The sequence below is a fragment of the Nipponia nippon genome, unplaced genomic scaffold (genome assembly GCF_047370975.1).
Source record: "Nipponia nippon isolate SJK-2023a ecotype South Korea unplaced genomic scaffold, ASM4737097v1 scaffold_8, whole genome shotgun sequence".
NCBI classification, from domain to species: Eukaryota; Metazoa; Chordata; class Aves; order Pelecaniformes; family Threskiornithidae; genus Nipponia; species Nipponia nippon.
In genome coordinates, this window is record NW_028262402.1 from 20,444,361 (window position 1) to 20,466,125 (window position 21,765).

Genomic DNA, 21,765 nt, shown 5'->3' on the forward strand with positions numbered 1-21,765 from the left:
CGGAGCTGGCATTTTAAAAGGTCCTGTTAAGGAAGAGGGGCAATAAGAGTAAAAAAGTAAGAGAACGGCAGGTTTTTAAAGTAAGGAAAATGTGTATACATACTAAATGCAACCTGGCCTACTTACTTGATAGCTTCCCACCTACCATCACAACTGTCAGCCCTGGTGTGTTATTCCCCATATCCTTCCTCCTCCACTCTCTCCACTGCCTCAATTCTTCTTACAGAGTCAGGCAAGGGATAAATATGTATTACATCCACCCAAGACACATTGGCAAGTGTAATTATGGAAGAGATCACATTCTCATAATTCAGCAATAGGAGGCTTTTCAAGTGGCAACAGATGGCAGGCATCTCTTATCAGAAATAAAACATGATCAGGAACATAAAAGAATACATGATATGAGAATTTTTTATAGATACTTCAAGTTTTCTTTCAGAGTATTAACTTAAAAAGCTACCTTAAATGCAGTTACAGTGATCTATCTTGAGCTTATAGATTTCAACACAGATTTCATTGTATAATGATGTGTTATCTTAAAATCAATACTCAGAAGTCATTGAAACTAACTCAAAAGACTGCTGCTATGTTACAAAAGCAAGAGTAGAGGGGAAGTAAAATGTAAAAAGTAAAAAAATCATCCTACAGAAAGTACCATTAATTGGTACCAATTAATTGGCACAAAACCCATGCATTCATGTAACTAGCCGAAAATGTAGAAAACACAAGATTAATCCAATTCTCAGAGTACTTTAAGAGTGGCTAAAAATAATTTTCTATTCTTTTCTTGAACTGTAAATATATTAGGGTTTTTTTGTTTGTTTGTTTATATGGTGGTTTAGGTTTTTTCCTCAAACAAAGCAGCCACCTCAAAAGCAGCATACTACAGTCAGGGTTCCTAAATTGTATTGGTTTCATGTGTATTAATATCATAAAGCTAGCCTGTAAACCTCAGAAATGAAAAAACATTGATTAAACTTTGCTAGGTTTCTTGAATGGACATTTAAAATGGCAGTGAACATACTACCACAAAAACACAGGGACACTGAGTATTGTGAATTTTTATCATTTAAGACAAGACAGAGTTAATTGACTTCACTGGCAGCCAGGCTTCCTGCACCTACCAAGTCCGCGAACCTCTAGGAGAGGGCTGGGGGAGCAAAGGCCCTCCCACTGTAAGTGAAGAGCAAGTTCGAGACCACCTGATAATGTGGCTGATGTAGTCGCAAGACAACTCTCCATCATATTTAAAAAGTCATGGCAGTCAGGTGAGGTCCCCGGTGACTGGAAAAAGGGTAACATCACCCCTACTTTTAAAAAGGGGTAGGAAGGAGGACCCGGGGAATTACAGACCAGTGAGCCTCACCTCTGTGCCTGGGAAGATTACGGAATGAATCCTCGTGGAAGCAATGTTAAGGTACAAGCAAGACAAGGAGGTGATCTGAGTGAGCCAGCACGGCGTCACTAAGGGCAAATCGTGCCTGACCAATCTGGTGGTCTTCTGTGATGGAGTTACTGCAACAGTCGATAAGGGAAGACCGGTTGATCTCATCTACCTAGACTTCTGTAAAGCCTTTCACACAGTCCCACATGATATTCTTATTTCTAAATTAGAGAGATATGGATTTGAAGAGTGGACTATTCGATGGATAAGAAACTGGCTGGATGGATGCATCCAGAGAGTTGTAGTCAATGGCTCTATCTCCAGGTGGAGACCAGTGACGAGTGGTGTCCCTCAGGGCTCTGTCTTGGGACCGGTGCTTTTCAATATCTTTATCAATGACATAGACAGTGGGATAGAGTGCACCCTCAGCAAGTTTGTGGATGACATGAAGCTGAGTGGTGCAGCTGACATCTGAAGGATGGGATGCCATCCAGGGGGACCTGGACAAGCTTCAGAAGTGGGCCCATATGAACCAAATGAGGTTCAACCAGTCCAAGTGTAAGGTCCTGCACCTGGGTTGAGGCAATCCCAGACATGAATACAGACTAGGAGAAAATCTCATTGAGAGCAGCCATGCAGAGAAGGACTTGGGGGTCCTGGTGGACGAAAAGCTGGATATGCCAGCAATGTGCACTAGCAGCCCAGAAAGCCAACTATATCCTTGGCTGCATCAGAAGAGGCGTGGCCAGCAGGTCGAGGGAGGTGATTCTTCCCCTCTCCTCTGCCCTCCTGAGACCCCACCTAGAGTACTGCATCCAGCTCTGGAGCCCTCAGCACAAGAAAGATGTGGACCTTTTAGAACAGATCCAGAAGAGGGCCACTAAGATGATCAGAGGGCTGGAGCACCTCTCCTATGAGGACAAGCTGAGAGAGTTGGGGTTGTTCAGCCTGGAGAAGAGAAGGCTCTGGAGAGACCTTATAGTGGCCTTCCAATACTTAAAGGGGGCTGTCCTGGTTTCAGCTGGGATAGAGTTCATTTTCTTCTTGGTAGCCCATATGGGGCTGTGTTTTGGGTTTAGGATGAAAACAATGTCGATGATGCACTGATGCTTTCGTTCTTGCTAAGTAGTGCTAAGCTGTTGCTAAATAGGTGCTAAGTGGCGCTCACACTGGTCAAAGACTTTTCAGCTTTCCCTGCTCTGCCAGGGGCACAAGAAGCTGGGAGGGGGCACAGCCTGGCTGGGGCGGGGGGGGGGGGGGGGGGTGTGCTGACCCAGACTGGCCAAAGGGCTATTCCATACCATGTGACGTCATGCTCAGTATATAAGCTAGGGGAGGAAGAAGGAAGGGGGGAACATTGGGTATGATGGCGTTTGTCTTCCCAAGTAACTGTTACGCGTGATGGAGCCCTGCTTTCCTGGGGATGGCTGAACACCTGCCTGCCGATGGGAAGTAGTGAATGAATTCCTTGCTTTGCTTTGTTTGCGTGCACGGTTTTTGCTTTGCCTATTTAACTGTTCTAATTTATTTTACTTCAATTATTAAACTGTTCTTATCTCAACCCACGAGTTTTCTCCATTTTACCCTTCTGATTCTCTCCCCCATCCCAAACCATGACAGGGGCTTAGATAAAAGATGGGGAGAGACTCTTCATAAGGGCAGATAGCGATAGGACAAGGGGGAATGGTTTCAAACTGAAAGAGTGGAGATTTAGATTAGATGTTAGGAAAAAAATTCTTTACTCAAAGGGTGGTGAGGCACTGGAACAGGTTGCCCAGAGAGGCTGTGGATACCCCATCCCTGGCAGTGTTCAAGGCCAGGTTGGACAAGGCCCTGAGCAACCTGGTCTAGTGGGTGGCATCCCTGCCCATGGCAGGGTGGCTGGAGTTAGATGATCTTTAAGGTCCCCTCCAGCCCAAGCCATTCTATGATTCTATGACTTTTCCTACATTGGTAACTAGGAGGCACCTAGCTAGCCAGTCATATTTCAGAGGTAAGCCATTAGCACCAAACTCCAACCACCTGGATCAGAACTCCAAACTTTAGAACCAGTACTGAAGTTCTTCATCTTTGGAGGAAAGGTGTCTTTGGTAAAAGATCTAGAATGAGCAGCAGTGTCTCTGGAGACTTGCAGATTGAGAGCATATGAGGTGGTCCTACTGCAACAGCATGAAAATTTTAAGTTTCATTTTATCTACAGCACCAGCTGCTAAGGGAAACAGGATTCTCTCTCTCATCTTCAGCCCCAGCCTTCCCAGTCACTCACTCCTGTTGACCTCTGAGGCAAGTAATGTAGTTGGGCAGAGTAGGAGTCAGCAGCCAAAAAGCAGAGGGAAGGGAAAGGGCAAGACAAAAAGGTTTTGGAAAAGTCAAAACTTTTAAAACTTGGTGTCTCGCACTGGTTTTGGATGCTCTGCTTGTACTCAACATCACTGAAATTAGAGATATGGTACTTAACTACAATGTCACTTACTACAGTAATATTAAGCCCATTTAGATAAAGTTAGGATGAAATTTTATTACCAAGAGTTTTATGCCCTCCTTTTACACACCCCAATAGACTCAGTACCGTCTCAGGAAAAAAAAAAAAAAAAAGGTATTAAATAGAAAGAAGTAAGTAAGGACAAGTAAGTATCTTTCATAACTTTTGCATTTATCTGTTAATGGGGATGGCAGAGTTTTTAAAACTCACTTGACTGTCATGTGCAAACCTCTACAGGTTTGTATTTAAGCTGTACCAGTACCTTACCCTCCACAGAAAACATTTTTACATAGTTGCTTTCTCTGGTTTTGAGAGTTGCAGAAGTACACAAAGAGTGAGTAACAGCAAGCATTCAACATATCTATCAATACTCAAATCGTGTTACAGTGATGTAAACCATTTCCACTTCATTCTGGAAATGGCAGCTGCAGCATAAACAGAAAAGAACTAAAATGGGAAAATGAGGAAATGCACTGTCTCAAAGTAAATGTTTCATTTAATATTAGATAACCTAAAGAAATCTTCCTATTTGTAATATAATCCAATCAGAAAAGGTGGTTTAATGGTCTCAAAGCTCTAAAATATCAACACAATTATTTCTAATTTTTATTTTGATGGATCTTTTTTAATCAGATGGACTTACTACTATATTTGTGGTTTATTGTAGAATACGTGCACAAAGTTCTTTCATATAGACCACTAAGGCATACGATTAAAATAAAGTTTAGTTAATTAAACCTTTGTTTAGAAAAGCTTTCATAGATTACATCGTCAGTAAATTTTCTTGCAAGAAAAAAATTCTTTTGCCATTTTGAAGTAGAAAACATTTTTTCTTATCTGCCATCTAGATGCCTTGATTAGCAGAACTTCAGAATTTCATCACTATATTGTTCAAAGCAGCTCTTAATAGAGTCTCATTAAAGAAGCATCTTCCATACATGTAGTGCCATTTCAAGGCTTATGGATGCTTTGGGAATAACTCATAAATCTGTGGATAGTCTTCTGCTGGACTGATAAATTCACTTATTCACAGGAAGGTTAAAGGAGAACTTGAGACTGTTCAAGGGAAGAGGATGCACTGCACAGTGAAAACTGAACTTTGTTTGGCAGCAGCAAGCCATTAGCTTGGCTCCACAGTCTGTGAAACCACATCCTTTAAAACTCTTAAGTGCATACCAGACACCTCTTCCAATTAAAACATGCTTAGGTGTTCAGACCATGAGTTGTTCCTGGTAGGGTCTTGAGACAGTCCTAAGAGCAGACTAAGATTCTACTATCTGAACTTTTTTGAATGTTTAATATCCATGCGCTTCAGAGCAAGTAATTTAGGACTTAACCACAGCTGAAACAGATTGTAAACCTCATTACTATGTCCTCTTCAGAACAGATGAGCAACTCAAAAAAACAAGTGACTTTTAGTTGTCATTTGAACTGATGGTGTACAGTTGCACTGATTGCTCTATGACTCCATGCAAGATAACAGGGCTTGAAAAGTTCAGCATGGAGAAGCAAGAAGCCTTATGAACCTGTGCCCTCAACTCCTAAAAAACTTCAAGTTTTGGTGATCTTTCCCTTCCTCCTGCCCCTTACATACATATGTTTTAACTTCCATTGTTGAAAAATCCTAATCCTAGGTACAATAAAAACATCTAGTTACATAAAACGTCATATGTGAGTCTACAACCCCAGAAACTAACCCCTTATTAACAAAGACAAGGAAAAGGTGTACCTTTAGTGAGTAATTGTAGGGTACCTGAGCAGTAGAATTTTTATACCTTTTATCTGAAGCGGTTACAGATCTCTATTGGAAACAACAATTTTCCCATTCTCATGCAAATATTGCTTATTTTTGAAAAAGAAACTTCATAGAGGAACCAAAGACAATTCCTTTGGGTATTTAACAAAAGGCCTTTAAAAATTCAGGTTTTCAGTCACCTGCCTCCACTTATTGGTCCAGACACGGTGGTAGCCCAGTAAAACAGGAGCTGTCAAAATGGAAATCTGTAGTGAGAAGCCAGAAGCTACCAGCAGGTAAGAAATAGGAAGGTGCTACAATTCAACCAAATGTACATTTTACCAGCAATCACTTTTCTTTTTAATGTTCCCACATAGTTTAAACCCAGATTACAGCACTTAATGGTTAATTAATCAAAACAAAACTTCAAGACTTAAAAGGATCTGAAAAATTACATATCCGTGCCTTTAGTTAAAAAATTTCAGTGATCAAAGCTTTCAACTTCAGTAATCTGTCCAATAATTGCCTCTGTGCTGCTATGACAGAAGATGAGCAAATGTTGCTACAATTGCCCAAAACCTTGCAAATGGTTAGTAGGTATTCTGTATTCCTTCTGGATTCAAATGTACACACAGTAACTTACATAAAGTTAGCTACCCATGAACTATGCAACTCAAATGAAAATAAGCCTTGCAAAATCTTTCTTCTTTTGTTCTTGAAACTCCAGGAGGGCTTTAAGATGCACTCTGTTCACACTTCTATTATTCTAACATTCAGCTCTTTCAGATATAAATTGAAGCAACAATGTAACAAGTTATTTAGTCTCCTTTCAACTCCTGCTGCTGCAGCTTTCTTACCCCAGACACAATCCTGGCCTTTCAATTGACTGCAAATGTGAAAACAAACCTGATAGTTAGCATTGTTTGTTTAAGCATTAAATTGTATAGCAGGATTTTAATCAATAGAGCAGAAAACCTTCTTTTCCTTCCACCAAAAAATGTTCAGTCCTCCGTATCTTCCAGTATTTGATTGCCTCAATTCTTACCTTGAAGTCTTGAAACTTCGGTTTTGAAAACATTTTCCCTCTTCTTTTCCTTTTCCTCTCTCAAAACAAATACAATTGTTAAAGTGAAAACATTGAGGAAGGGACAGAAGAATGCAATACAAAATCAGGACCATCTGAGCTGAGATTTGCAGGTGTTAATATAGAGCAAAAGCACCAGAGGCTTGTATGTGTTACTTCCAAAGACTGCAAGATTTCTCCTTGTTATGGTAGAATGTGCTATTAAAAGCTTCCTTTTTCTTAACAAGGAGACATATAAGTCATTTCAATAATACATCAACCCATTAACAGTTGGAATAAACCTACACTTGTCAATCACTGCCAGCAGGAAAGATATTCATAACCTGTGAAGTTTATTCCAATAGCGTGTAATTCTTTGTCAATATACCTGCAAAGGGCTGGACTCATCATCTAGAAATTTACTACTTTATTTCACTACCGTGGCGTATTTTTCAAGTATCCAAGCAATCTCCCCCCATTATCTTTAAAAGCATTTTACTTTGTTCAATATAAAGGAGTCTGCACTGCTAGACTTTATGAACTTAAGACAAACAGTTAGCTTTGAGTCTTCACTAGTATAAATCCAACCGATTTCAAAAATGAAAACTGTATGGGTTTTAAGCATTGTATCAAATTTAGACACCACTGCTAATTTTACAGCAGACAGTATTCTGCAAGTACTTTATGTTTAGAAGATACAAAGTACAGTGAGTACAAATAGCAGAAAACTCTGGCTTTATTATGCAAGGAATACAACTTTCTTTTAACTAGATGTTAACGCAAATGAAATAGAATCTGTTGTCACAGTGACCATTTTCAAAGTTTTATAGGAAACACCTGTTGCAAATACTCATCATTGCTTTAAGACCTCAAGTACAATAGGAGAGGAGAGAGGGAGATACTCAGATCACCTGCACTGACACCATTTTTGACAGTCTGAGCAATACCAAATAGCACTGCAGAGCAGAGCCAGTATTCTTGACAAGTCCAAATTTTTGGATTTCCAATACTGCCCGGTTCAGCGTAATGTGAAGAATCTGAGGGTGCCAAAACAAGTTGTGAAGTCTACTATACCTGCATCTTGAGCTCCAGTAGCTTAATCAAGGAGTCAGACAACAGGCTGTGGCCTGTTGTTTCTATTCTGCAGTTCTCACTCTGCTATGCACATCTGCGCCTTCCCTTGAACAAACACACCAATTTGACCACATGCTCAGCCTGTTGAAAAAGCTGATTCTGTCCAAAACTAAGCTAAGATACAATTACATATTTGCCCAAATGCTCCAAAGTACAGAAAACCTACTCAGATGATAAAAACCCACATCAGTACCCTTTTACTTCTCACTGATAAAACTGACTGTACAACTCAAGACAATCTAATCAAATTCAACACCATTTTACCTGCAAAAGGCTTGATTATTTTTAATAAGCAGGAACACAACAGTCATAATATTTAGAGACAACACAGTAACATCTGACTTTTCTGTTAAGAGAATATGCTATTTTCTTCACTAAATACCTTGGACTGTGTCAAGTAAACTACTAAAACCTGTTAGTCCTATGGTGAACAGACTAAAGCCAAAAGTTTCAAGTTTTCAGTGAGACCAGAATTCTCATTTCCACTTTTTTTCTGTGTAGAATCTTTAGAATAAATGAAATATTAGGAACTTAAGTATTTTTTAAGTAAAATTAATCTTTAGTTCAATATGTTTATGACAGTAGAGAGTAGTATCTGAAATAGCCAATTCTATCTTTTCAGGTGCTTTTAGGGAGAAATCTACAGTACTTCATATATCAATTTCAGTTTTAATGCCTTACAACATAAACATCTTGTGAAAAGCTATTTTGTCACAACAGTAGCACAGTACTTTTCAAATCCTACCATGAAGCTCCTAGCCCAACTTTAAGCCAAGCTACACTGCTGCTTGTTTGTTATCTTCCTCTCTCCCTTCCCTTTCACCAGTGATAGCCATACTAAAATATCAGAAGAAAAATCATCACTTATTAGAGGGTGCACTTGTCATGAAGCAGCATCGTCTCCTGTTCTACCAGACCCTTCTTTAGTATCAGCCCTACAGGCCTCATGCAGCACACACATTTCTCAGGGTAAGCATTGCATTCAAGTATCATCCATTACACGTGACAAACCTGCCTTGAAAGACAGTGGCCAGCCAGCCACAATGCTGAAGGCCCAAAAGGTATTTCCATCGACCAGCAGCAGAGCAGCTGAACTGTCAAGACACTGTGAGACCCTCTATTCCACAGCTGTGCAAAAACCCCTCAGGGCCATTTGCCCTCGGCAGAACTAAGGGCAACAAATAAGCACTTGTCAATCCTACAAAGGCAGGGATAGACAAGCAACCTGGACATAGCAAGTGTGCTTGGCAGAACTTCCCTTTTCTCCTGTTGTACCCATGTCAACTGCACTCAAACCAACTGAGAAACAGACTTTAATATAAACAGCACTTAAAATGAAGACTGGCATTAGAGTGACAAAGGCACATATGCTTGTAGTAGAAGAATGAATAGTTGAGAGGAATTAGAAAAGAAATGGCAACATTCAACAGGTAATAGAAAGGAAAGTGAAAAATAGTAGTTTGAGCAAAGGAGGTAGGAAAGGAAAGTCATTCTCCTGGAAGAAAGAGGAAATTAAACACCAAAATGTAATCTAGTTTACTGTGGTTTTTTTTCTAATTCTTTCCCATATATAATGAAATTGACTATAAACACAGGGAAAAAACCTGCACTCCTACAACAAGCACAAAAAACATTCCTCCAATACAGTAATTGTAGCTTTTTCAGCTCTTGACTTATTTTGACACGCTGACCATACCACCTTTACCACACCAAAACAGAACAAGAACATAAAGAACAGCCCTGAACTACTGATATTCTGACCTGGCCATCTTAACAGTTTTACCTTTACAGCTTTTCAGCAATTAAGTGCAGTAACTTTATCCATTAGAAGCAGCAGACAGCACAGAGGTTTGAAAGTATCTTTTACCAAAACACGGAAGACTGTCATAACTACATTTCACCAGCCATGTTTCTTGTAGGGTGTATGTTCTGAACTCGTCTTAAGATGCTTGTATTGGGGATCGGTCACATTGCATAAAGGAAAGATTCCACCTCACATTCTTGGCAGGCTTAATGAAATCATTACAGTGACATGAGCCTGGTATCACCGAAATTTCCCTAATTTGCTATGTGTGCTTATGTAAAACAAGTATTACATTTTCAAGTCAGAGTGCAGAAGCCAGCATTCTCAAGTACCTGTCTAACTGACCACAGATTTTTTTTTTAGTGGGTTTTTTTGGGGGTGGTGGAGGGAGGTTGGTTTTGTTTGGGTTTTTTTTTGTCTTTTTAAGAACTAAAACAACCATCCTTTTCCAACCCAACCCCACAGCAAATCATTGAAAAATGCTCCAACTTTCCAGTTCAAAAAGGTTCACAACATTCTCAACAGGATAACAGTGTTTGAAAACTTACACTTGTAGAAGGAATTACACCTTTAAAGCCCTCACATTCCATTTATTTTCATGTCCTTGTCATCATTAGATCTAGTGTTCTGCATGTGTGTAGGAAGGGACGGAGGGAGGAAGTTACATGTCTAGCAGTATGAAAACAGGTATTATCTTCCACAAAAACATGACACTTCACTGAAAGGATACCTGCAATTATCAAACCTTTTTTTGTTTTGCTGGGGGGGGTTTGGTTTGGTTTTCTTTTTTTGATGTTTCACTGGCCATGTTGCAGTAAGGAAAGATTTCCAAAATGTAACTGTTAAGACATTTTTTCACTGCATAATCTAATAATGTGTCACAATTCAAGAAAACCTCAGAGAACATATGGAATATCATTCAATCATTCTAAACTCTGCATCAAAGTCATTATTAAAAGGTAGTTCCACGATCTTGTCTGTCAGCACTAACACTGCAGTGTGACACTGGTTTAAGGGACAAGGACTCTTGACAAAAAAATCCAGTGAAAAACAATAGCATAAGAGGATTCAGCACTTATAAAACTGAATTCTTTGTTGTGACCTGTGACCTGACTTCTGCTGTTTTATTTAAAACAGAGAAAATTTGCCCAGCAGTAGGCAGGAACTGAAAGGTTTAAATTATTAAGGCAACAAAATGATCTCACCATGAGACTAGTTTCACTTGTGTAAGGGCTTTGACAGCCTCATTTCTACAGTTTTAGAAATTACTGGCTGCAACTGTCCATCCCCCCCCTTTGCTGGAGAAGGCCACCTTGAACCGAAAATTCCTTACACATCAGGTACTTATTTTAACAGTATAGAATATTAGCACAAACCATTGACAAAGGCAGCTTTATGCCAGTATAGGCTCAATGTAGCAGAAGAGCAAGGGAAAACTCCAGAAAAAAAGGTAGGTGGAATGAGAGCTAGATGTAGCAACTTGCCTGTCAGCCATAATTCTCAAGTGCTGTTCTTACAGCATACAGTAGTAAGATCTCCCAAAGTCATATGCTGTATTTCCCTTAAGTTCAGTAAGATTTACACTTTATTAAAGAGTAGCCATGAAAACATTCTCTAAATTGCCAAATACCAACATCTTAACCAAATCTCAGAGAAAGTAAGCAATTACCAGTTTCCCTTACTACAATTTACTCAGCACCTGCTGCATAGGTGAAGCACACAAGCTTCACATATTCCAGCTAGCAAGAGAAATTAACTACCTCCTGAACAGAAGTTTCCCCTTCCAGCCCTGCATATAGTCATTTTGTCACATGCTCAAGTCTGTCTCTCTAGAGGCAGAAGTATAGAAAACACATCTTTGAACAGTACAAAGGTTAAATTGCTCTTCTTTATCCAGTCATGGTAATGGTACTCTACAGCCTCTGGGACAGTTTAGTTTTAGTCCACAAATGAGTTGAAGACATGCTCTGCATTTAGATCTTTGCACAAAACTCCTCAGACTCTCTTAAAACAAGGCACAGATGTCAGCTTTTATAGATAAGGGAAGCTTGTTGGTGAAAACAAAGAAGTTGAAACAGAAACCCAATAGCTAATCAGCTACCTCATTCCAACTTCAAGTATACAAGGACAGCAGTAAGATCCAGATGAAACACAGTAGTAGACTTAATAAAAAATAAAATCAGTAGAAGAACGGATCAGTAGACCAACTTTTTTTTTTTTTTTTTTTGGTAAAAGAGACATCTGTGTGGAAAACTAGTATGAAAGCAGACAAATAACCACTAAATGGCTTTTATACTGTCAGGAGTCAGGCATTCACAACAGCATTTCACATGGACATAATGATTCTATGATATATTGCAGAACTTTCTAATCCACAGCAGCAGATCAGAAAGCAGCAAGTTACAAAGAAAACAGTGGCAAGTCATCTATGAGCTAAAGCTTTTTATACCAATCTTTTATTCATTCTATACGAAAAGGTATCCATCATTAAAAACATCACTGAAGTTACAGAATTATCACAGAATTGATAACTAGCATTCAAAGAGATGTCCATTACTAACAAAACTCTTCAGCCGCACATTGATACAAACTATTCAAAAACTGTAGGAAGAAAATATTCTCTGAAAAGGTTCAGCCTAAACAGCATCTGACAGTCCTAGCAAAGAATAAATAAATAAATAAACACTACCTTTGCTATGCATCATAATAATTGCATTCCCGGTATACCTTAAGTCTCCCCCCAGGAATTTTTAAAAGCAAAATCACTTTCATAGATCCTTATTGCTTCCTACAACAAATTTCAAACACTAGATGGATGTGCAACATGAACAGTAAAAAGGGAATAAACAGTCTTTCAGTGCAAGATGTTAACTACTGCAGCCTGCTAGCAATTATCCATAGGCTTGAATTTGGTTCCTCTGCAATTCACCAAGAATTGCCTTTGGAGATTGAACTACTCCATAAGGGACAATCGAAATAACTTAGAAACATTAATAAAAACTTAATAGTTGTTTAAATAGATGACATCTTCACTGACACTCTCTCCCTCCATTCTTTAGAACACAACTTAATAAAATACCTCACAAGAAACACATATCATTAAAAGTTTGGCTGACAAGGACAGAAAGGACCCCGCCTCACAGTGATCTCCACACAGCAAATCCTGGGCATCTGAAAGACTTTTTGATCACAGGATATATCATGTGTAGATCTGTTCATAGATTATGAGCATTTGAAAAAGTAATTTCAGGGAAACAAAAAGTTCATCCCTTTGTTTTTGGATTAATGCTGGGAGGAGAGAGAACTGAAAAAAAGTGGTTTTTTTTTTTTCCAATTGCATGCTAAAATTGTCAATGTCTGCAGATGGTGATAATGGATGACTAACTCGAGAAAAGGTTACTTATCATGGGAAGCAAAAAGTGGCTAAGGAATCTGGGGGAGAAGCAAAAGCAGTACATTTTTCCCATCTTCACTCCTCCATTGAATATATCTTACAGTAACATCAGGCGTAATAATGGAGGCTGCAGAAGAGGGAGCTGGAATCTTTTCACTTATCCTTACACTCTGTCTTTCCACATCCTGAAGATAAAACAAATCTCCACAACACTTTCCAATCACCTCCAGAAATTCAATTCAGTGTTGACTCATGCTTGTGAATGGATAATAAATGCCTTGATAGAGCAGTGGCTTTGTAAGTCTACTTCAAGTTCCACTAGGCAAGTCATTTGACCCATTTGGTGGAGCGATGGAGGGAGGAGCTGAAACTCAGGGACAGAACGTACCTTCGCTTCCCAAAGAGAAACAGCAAAAATACCTCATTTGAAGACCATAATCACAGAATGGCTTACATACAGAGTTAGTCCTACACTCATTTATGTTCCATTGCATTTGTTAATTTCAGTAAAAAAGAAAAAAGGCCAAGGTAAAACACTTTTTTCTCAAAAAAAAAAAAGAAAAGAAAACAAGGTGTTATCCTCTCTATATCTGTAACACTTTGTCCAAATAACCTTACATAATTTGACTAACTGTTACAGATTAGCGCAAACAAATTCCTGATAAACAATTCCTAGTGGTAGCATCTAAGATTGTGCCTAAAAAGTTAAAATGACTGCAACTAATACAGTACTTTTTACACCTACATATTTCAAAGATATTCATAAAATGAAATCTTCAAATGCCAAGATTCACTTAATACCATGTGGCTCAATATACACAGACTGCTTCTGCTAACTTCCATCAAATCTTGAAAGAATCTGACATGCAAGAAGGTGAACTGAAGAAAATTAGCTTCACTAGCTAGCCAGAAGCCTTATCATCTTGCCTGGTGCTACTTATGCTACCTCAGATATAAGCCTGTATAAATCTAGACTAGTTTTCTTGTGGACAATGGTCAAAATAAGAAGTTTGAATGAAGCATTTTCTGAGTACAAACACAAGTCTTTTCTGAAATTGTTACAGAATGACCTGATCTTGGGAGGGATTTCTACCTCATTCTAGCTGGTCAAGAAACAGAGGTAAAAGATTAGAAACACAAGATTAATAAATTGGTATGCAAATAAACTACTTACCCTGGTGCCACCAAGCATAATGCTACTATTAACAAGGACAAATGTTATTAAAAAGCACCTTTCAATTAAACTGCTCCTGCTCAATAATAGTTAGATTGAAACTTTTGGTAAAATAAGGTATTACCACAGTATTTCAAATAGACTAGATTTTATATTTCACTGCAGGAATAGACATAGATTGTAGCAATGAACTTCAGAATTTAAAAGTACAGATTCAAGGTAAGGTAACGTCAATTTATCAAATCCGAAAAAGGGAAAAGAGGGTTGGGAAGGAAAATGCATATATGGATTTTCCAGGAAAAAAAAAATACAAAAACACTGGGCATCTCTTCGCAACTTGTCTGAGAACAGTATGAGCACAGATTAAAGAACTTCACTAAACACCTGTGAATTAATTATCATCATACGGCAACCCAATACAAAAAACGTGATCTTAAAGCATAAGTTGATTTAAGATGCAAGGCTACTTTGCAATCAGTCTTAGGAAACTGATACAGGAAAAGGCAGTTTAGTTACTTACCTCATTCAAGAAATGAATTAAATCCATGCAACTGTTCCTAAAAAAAGGTAACTGTTTATCTCTAAACCTGATGGATTCCACTCACAGAGTATAATTGTTTACTACACTTTTTCCACACCAACACAAAAGAACTTTCCCTCAAGTTCAGACTTTTGTACAAGGCAAGAGCAACCTGCACTTGTGGATAAGAAATTCTAAGTAAGCATTTAACAAGTGGTGGTGTTATGCTTGCTATTCCCTGAAAATGATTCAGTAAAGCTTCAAAAACTGTCAGTAAACAACCAACTAGTATAATGCTAAAGCAAGAAAGACTAAGGGAATCACCTGCCGTAGCACCGCAACTGCAGGGCTTTCATAAGTGAACCAATCAGAACTGATCAGGAAAACCCTGTACACTGGTTTGGAGTCCACACCTTAGAAGAAAGGAATAATTCAAAGACAAAAAGAAAAGTATTTCATGCATTAAGAGGACTGATTTGATTACAGTATGTTGGCACTCTCTTAAAGCAAGGAAATAATACTAGAAGTATCTTTAAGAGATATAGGTTTAACAAAAGTTAGGGTTTGAAATATAAATAATTTGATTTAGAAACAGGGGCATATGTATTTTCAGCAGTTTGCATGATCAGGTACTTAAACAAGTACATAAAAAATTCCCTTACCTCTTGTCTATTTTGAATCCTCAAATCAAGATCGAAGTCCTTGTGTCTATATTTTTTTCCTACAATATAAGTATGTTCTAAACAAAACAAAACCCAGTTATTATCACAATGGAACAGTATGAAATACAACCATCTGAAAAACAGGAGTTAAGATGCTAGTCCATTTTGACCTTAGCTCCAAGACACAACTTTAACTTCCAAATGTCTCTATGTCCAAATGATTTTTGGGAAAAGTCACTCTGAATGAACAAAGCATGCCACTATGTTAAAAAAAAAAAAAAAATTCTATTCCTCAAATAAATTCTACTGATTGCCACTGCTCAGTACAATGAATAAATTTGTTATAATAAAAATAGAAGTTTTGTCTAGTAAGTTAAAATAAATTTGGCAATGTCCTTCAACTAAGTAATCAATTGACCCATGACTTTCATTATGCCAATCTGTGTACTCAAACTAATAGTTCAGATACAACAAGAAATGTCAGAGACAATTATTCATAAATAAAGAATATATAAGTTAGCCAGCTGTATTGTACCTTTCAGCTTGTTCTTTTGGGTGACAAACTAGAAAAAGCTGTATAGCATAACACATTACCTGAAAAATCAGCAAACGTTGCACTGGCAACGCTTACATATTTTCATGACTAAGTGACACTTATGGTTACAAACATTATATTAATGTTTGCATGCACACTGCAAAAGAAGATAGCAGAGAAGACCCGTTCCAGCATAACATCACACTTAATTCACGCAAGATTTGTATTACATCCAGTAACATCACAATGATTACATAATAATCAGCTAAAGACAGTAACATACACCGACTGTCTAGTTATTCTGAGAGTGAAAAGAAATTTCTTTACTAAAACTGAAAAACTTGACAAGACAGCCATTTGCAAGTCAGCAAATAACATGATACTCATTTTGGCAACCTGAAAAAAATAACTTTCTTAATCTTAACCACTCTTAATTAAGCGAATACTGCACAGCACATTCTTGCCCACAAACAACAGACACAGAATGCTTCTGACCTTAAATCAAAATGAATTTACGCTATTTACAAAGCAAAGATATCCTCAGTTTCCAACAATAAGGATAGCCTCATTTTCAAACAAGAAGGATCCTTATTGCTGCCAAAACACAAGCCCTTTAAATGCAGACAAATTTCTAAGTTATTGCCAGTCACAACGTCAGAATACAAAATAGTTATCTGTTAGCATCAACCCTATGTTATCTATAGGGATAATAATAGGTCTCCTTGCCACTTTGCAGAGAGATGGAAAATAATGGTAGAGCTAGTTTAAATAAGTTCTTCCACCAGCAGCAAAACTACAAAAAAGCCTGGTTTTCTTCACACTTGCATATTTCTTCCTTACAATTTTACCCTGCATTGTGGTCATGCCAACATACACCCAGCTCGATTATCTCCTTCTCCCCCTCACTGCCTCAGCAATTTCCCCCACTGGCTCCATCAACTTATAATTGTGATTTGAAAAAGAGGCAGTTAAAACTGAGAGAGCAGTCATCTTTTGGCACAAAGAACAAGTAACTTGAGCTCACCATACTCCCTACTTCTGAATGATCTGTACTACCCCCTACTTTTGAATAATACATGTTGTGTTTGACAAAGGAATAAAAAGACCCTTAAGTTCCAATGTATAGGATAAAGTTCCTAGTACAAAGTACTCTTTCTGACTAATAAAATAAAAAAAAAAAAAAAGGAAAATAGTATCATCAATCAACTCACTGGAGGTTTAATCCTTTCTACAATGCTGGCTCTGCAATATGATTGCATCTCTGCAGCAGCAAACTTCAAACTTTCAATTGCAAATAGCTTTCAATCTCACTAGTTCTCACCACACTGATCATAGTCTGTTGACTTAAATATAGATGCACTTATTCAGTAAAATTAACTTGAGAAAATCTAATTCAGATAAGAGCAGCAAGTTTTTTCTTGGCTTTTTAGAGCCATTATAGAACAAACCACTGTTTATAGTGTGTCTTCAGTTAGCAATAAGACTGTATTACATATCACAATAGGAAAGATGCCGAATAACACCTCTCCCTCTTCGTTTTTACTGCATTTAGGACTTCCACATATTAGCTAAACTTACAGTCTAATACAGCAATACATTTTAAAAAGGAAGGTGCAAGGAATACAAAACTATAGGTTTACTTCAAGACAGAGCTTCCCAGTAAGTCTTGTACAAGCTAAAAGACATGGACAGGTTCTTCCTGGCTTTTAACCTACTCCAATCGAACTCCCCCGAGCAGGTTTTATCTGCATTTCCTTTAAACATGACAGCATACGTAACCTAGCAAATCAGAGTAGTTCAACCATTGTTAAAACTCTTTACTATCAATGACAAAAAGGAAACAGAGTTTAAACTACTAAACTCTCAGAAATGCAGACAGTCTTAAATCCATTGCATCTCTAAACACCATTATCAATACAAGCTTTCATTTAGTAACTCTCCTTCCGCATGTGTACCTATGGACAATAGTTTCAAACAAAAAAAAAATTTATAGATTTTTTCTTTTTATAAAATTTTTATAACATAAAGGATCTTGTTACACATTCTTGTAAGCTAGTATCATCTCTGACAGCAGCTGACAAATGAAATGCTACCAACATGCATGCTTTTCAAAATATGTCCACATCCACCTTGTGCGTTGGATCTAGCTTAGAGCTTCAATGGAAATGCTTCTACTTCTTCTTACAGAGTTTCCCAGAGAGTTCCGGAATTAATCTGGAGTTATTTCAGTCCTGGGAGATCATTACCTGACAAAAGCTAAAAAGGCCACCTAGATTAAACAGTCGTATGGGAAAAAGGAAATGGAAGCTATTAAAGCAAATGTAGAACGGTTCTGGGCAAGAGAGCTTACCTATATCTCAAAAACAAAGCTTAAAGATGACCTCCTCTAAAGCATGTAGTTAGTCAGGAGAAGTAAGAGTAAGTTGGGCAGCTGCAGCAACTAGAAGCTTTACTTTACAGTCTCTTAGTAGCATAAGTCTTTCATAGCATGGTAATTAATTTCTGCCATTCTAGGCATTAGTATCAGGATAGCATAGTTACAAACTCTAAGTAGACTTTAATAAAACATTTACAAGTGTTCAGTCTAGATTTTCTGTGGTGACAGCAGAGTAACAAGATCAAGCTGGCTAGATCAGCCCACATAAAGAAACAGATTTTCCTCAAAAAGTGGTTTACGAAATGCTTTAAAATCCATTTCTTTCCAAGCTTTCTGTTGCAGTACCTCTCTTTAGAAAACCGCCTGACCCTTTTCTAATGCATCCTACATGATCTCACCAACTACCTTCAGTTCTGCACAGGTTCTGTATTCTCTTAAACACATTATAAAATATCTACAAGTACAACTTAAATTGAAACAGTAAAGCTACTGGAAGTGTACAAGGTTTCTATTTCTATTCACCTTGTCACCAACCAAAGAATTTTATGAATTGCAGAGCACATTTATAAGACACAAGGTAAGTATCACAGTTCAGATTCTCATCTGACCTGCCACTAAAAGCACAAACATAAAATTCACAAGTATCCTACCCAATAATAATCAGTAATAATTTTTAAAAAGCACACTTCCATAACAACCTATTTAGCACATGCCTAATTGTTCAAGCTGTATAAAGGAAACCAGTTTACAATGGAAGACATATACACGGGATGCTCCTTAAACATAATGTTCATCTCATTTTTTTTTTTTTAATTCAAACCTTTTGATCCACAAACTTAATTCTTCTGTGAAACTCTGGAAGACAATTATGTAGAATTATTCTGAAAAATACCAAACAAAATATTTCCAGAAGAATGCTCCAGAGCATATACAGATAATAAACCAGAATTTCTTGAACTGGTTGCTCAGAGGCACGCATTTCATACAGAAGGCAGGAAACGCCTAAACTGATTTGACACAAAGTGTGCATAGAATGATAGTTTTGTAACAATTTAAAAAAAAACAAACAAAAACAAACATGTGAAGTAACAAAAGAACACCCAATTACTTCATAGACCATAATAATCAAACCTCCTGTGAGCCTTATTAACTTTAGGACATACTAAACTTTCCACACAGGACACTCTGAAGTGTGTCCCGACACTTTCAGACTAAAAGAGACCAACGTAAGAGACTACGTCTGACAGCACCACAACTCACTAAACTGTTGAGAAAACGATCAGAATTTTGTAATATCAAATATATTTATATGTATGTATGTGTATGTATATGTATATCCTTAGACCTTAATAAAACTCAAACCATAAGCATTCTATATTTTACTTACGAGCACCACTTCATTTCCTATTTCCCACAAGACGAAATCCCACATGCCACTTAAGATACACAGCATTGAAGCCTGCACAGCTGAGGTCGTACACGCAAGGGCCATGCCCCCTCTATTCTCTAGCTTACTGAAAACGGTATCTCCACCACTACCAATCGCCACCCCTCAAAGCGACCCGTTCTCCCAAAGCCGTGGGGTTTTGGAGCCCTGCAAACCCACTCCCTCCGGAAGGCGAGGAAGCTCGGGACAGCTCCATCCACCCCGGCTTCCCACAAGCAGCTCTGCCTTGCCCGCAGCCGAGCTGCCCCCGGCCCTTCCGCACAACAGGCAACTCTGCCCGGAGGTAGGAAGGGGTGGAATGGGGGGTATCAGGGTTTCCTTTCCCTCGGAAGACAAGAGCCACCTTCCCCAGACACACAGAAGGACAGGGACATACGCTCCCCGGGCCCACATAAGACTCCCAGCTCTGGGTGGGGTGTTTGGGGCGGGGAACCTCACGCAAAACCCAACCTCTCCTATTAACACCCCCGCCCCGAGAATACCGCGTGCTTGCTGCGGCACGGAAAGTTCAAGCACAGTCTCCCTCCCTCCCGAAACCCTGGACACCTAGGGGACAGAAGGCCCGGTCCCCCGCAGCCCCCGACCCCCTTGAGGCGGAGAAAACCCTCGCCCCGCACCCTCCCCCACGCACACGCGCGCGGAGGTCGCCGCAGCCCCCCACCCCAAACACCTCGGGGGGGGGGGGAGAGGCAGACAGGCCCGCCCCGCCCCCAAGCCCCGCGGCCAGTCTCACAGGGCCCGCGGCCCTCACAGCAGGGCGGGGGAAGGCTGGGACCTCGGCCCCGCCATCGGCAGACCCCCACGCCACGCCACCCCACGCCGCGGCCGCGGACTGACCTGACGGGGGAGGGGCGGCGCCGTGTCCGTTGGCGGGGGAGGGGCGCGGTCGCCTCTCGAGTCTCGTGGGGGGTTTTTCCTCCCCGCCACCGATCCTTCGCTCCCCGGCCCGTCCTTCCCGGGCGCCACCACCGAGAGAAAGCAGAGGACGCGAGCGAGGTAACAGACAGCAGCCCCTCTTTCCCTCCCCGGCCAAAAGAATTAAAAAAAAGGGGGGGGGGGGATAAAATTAAAAGGCTCGGCCCGGAGTTTAAAACAAAGAGACGGAAATAGCCGAGTGCGGCCCGAGCGGAGCCGAGCGGGGGCGCCGCGCTCAGGGCGCATGCGCGCGGCGCTCACCCCGGGCACGGCTCCGGCCGCCCCTTCCCCCGAGGAGCGGGGCTGGCCTACGCGCGCTCCCCCGCCCCCCTGCCGCGCGCGCGCGCGCGCGGCGGGCGGGCGGGCGGCGGGGGAGCACGTGTGAGGCCGCGCCCGCGGGATCTGTCGTGCTGTCCCGGGAGACGGGCCCGAGGGGGCAGAGGGAGGATGTCCGGGTTCTCCGCGGTGACCAGCTCTGAAAAATCGGTTGAACTTGTGAGCAGGGTGAGGGTAACGAAGGTGATTTACTTTTCGGCAGGGTATGGCCCTTCATTGAACGGGAGCTAGGAGCGCTGGTGGCAAGACACACAACTTGGTGACAAACTGCAGGTGACTCAAACACTCCAACTGATGAAATTAAGAAGATTTTGGCTTCCTGAAAGTTGAAAGGTATGAGGTCTTAGGTTAAGGAGCATGCATAAAACTTGGGAAACCCATACCAAGTTCAACTTCATACCAGTTAGCTGAATGCCACAGTCGCAAATACAAGTACTTAAAAGTTCACTTGTCCAAACTCTTAAGACACCAGAGCAAGCTTTACATTCCCAGTTATGCATATATTTTGAATGTAATGCTTTAAAATACCTGTATGTCCCTCTTTCTTTCCTCCCTGCCAACCAAGAATGAGCCACAAGACAGTCTTCCACCTTGTCTAAGAATGCAACTGGAAATGGGCTGTGTGACATGGTACAGCCCTAGAAGATGTTTTCCTCCTTGTCCAACAAACTACTGAGCCTTTATTGTGTACCACAACTTTAGGGTCAGTGCTTGGCTCTAGGAGCTTTGTTATCTAGACGTTAAACCTGTGTTAACAGAAAATATGCCAGCACTGTAGATTTGCTCTGTTTAACTTCAGGGGT

The 21,765-nt window shown here is 39.9% G+C and overlaps 1 protein-coding gene and 1 long non-coding RNA gene across 10 annotated transcripts in view; one reads left to right on the forward strand and one right to left on the reverse strand.

Annotated features, from left to right (window-relative positions):
- Positions 1–20,666, reverse strand: part of PCGF3 (polycomb group ring finger 3) — a 60,023-nt gene extending 39,357 nt beyond the window's left edge. For 2 of the 7 annotated variants that reach the window (XM_087742360.1, XM_087742359.1), the window contains exons 1-2: positions 20,549–20,665; positions 15,353–15,429 (exon numbers count right to left, since the gene is read on the reverse strand). The gene's annotated coding sequence lies outside the window, so the exon portion shown is untranslated. Of the gene's footprint in view, positions 1–5,801; positions 5,821–15,352; positions 15,430–18,016; positions 18,142–20,548 lie in introns of those variants that run through there. The other 5 variants (XM_087742357.1, XM_087742355.1, XM_087742358.1 and 2 more) reach the window with 4 other exon arrangements.
- LOC148050479 (uncharacterized) overlaps positions 20,588–21,765 on the forward strand; it is a 32,566-nt gene continuing 31,388 nt past the window's right edge. For all 3 annotated transcript variants that reach the window (XR_015701065.1, XR_015701063.1, XR_015701064.1), the window contains exons 1-2: positions 20,588–20,707; positions 21,165–21,295. This is a non-coding gene — a long non-coding RNA (uncharacterized LOC148050479). The remainder of the gene's footprint in view (positions 20,708–21,164; positions 21,296–21,765) is intronic.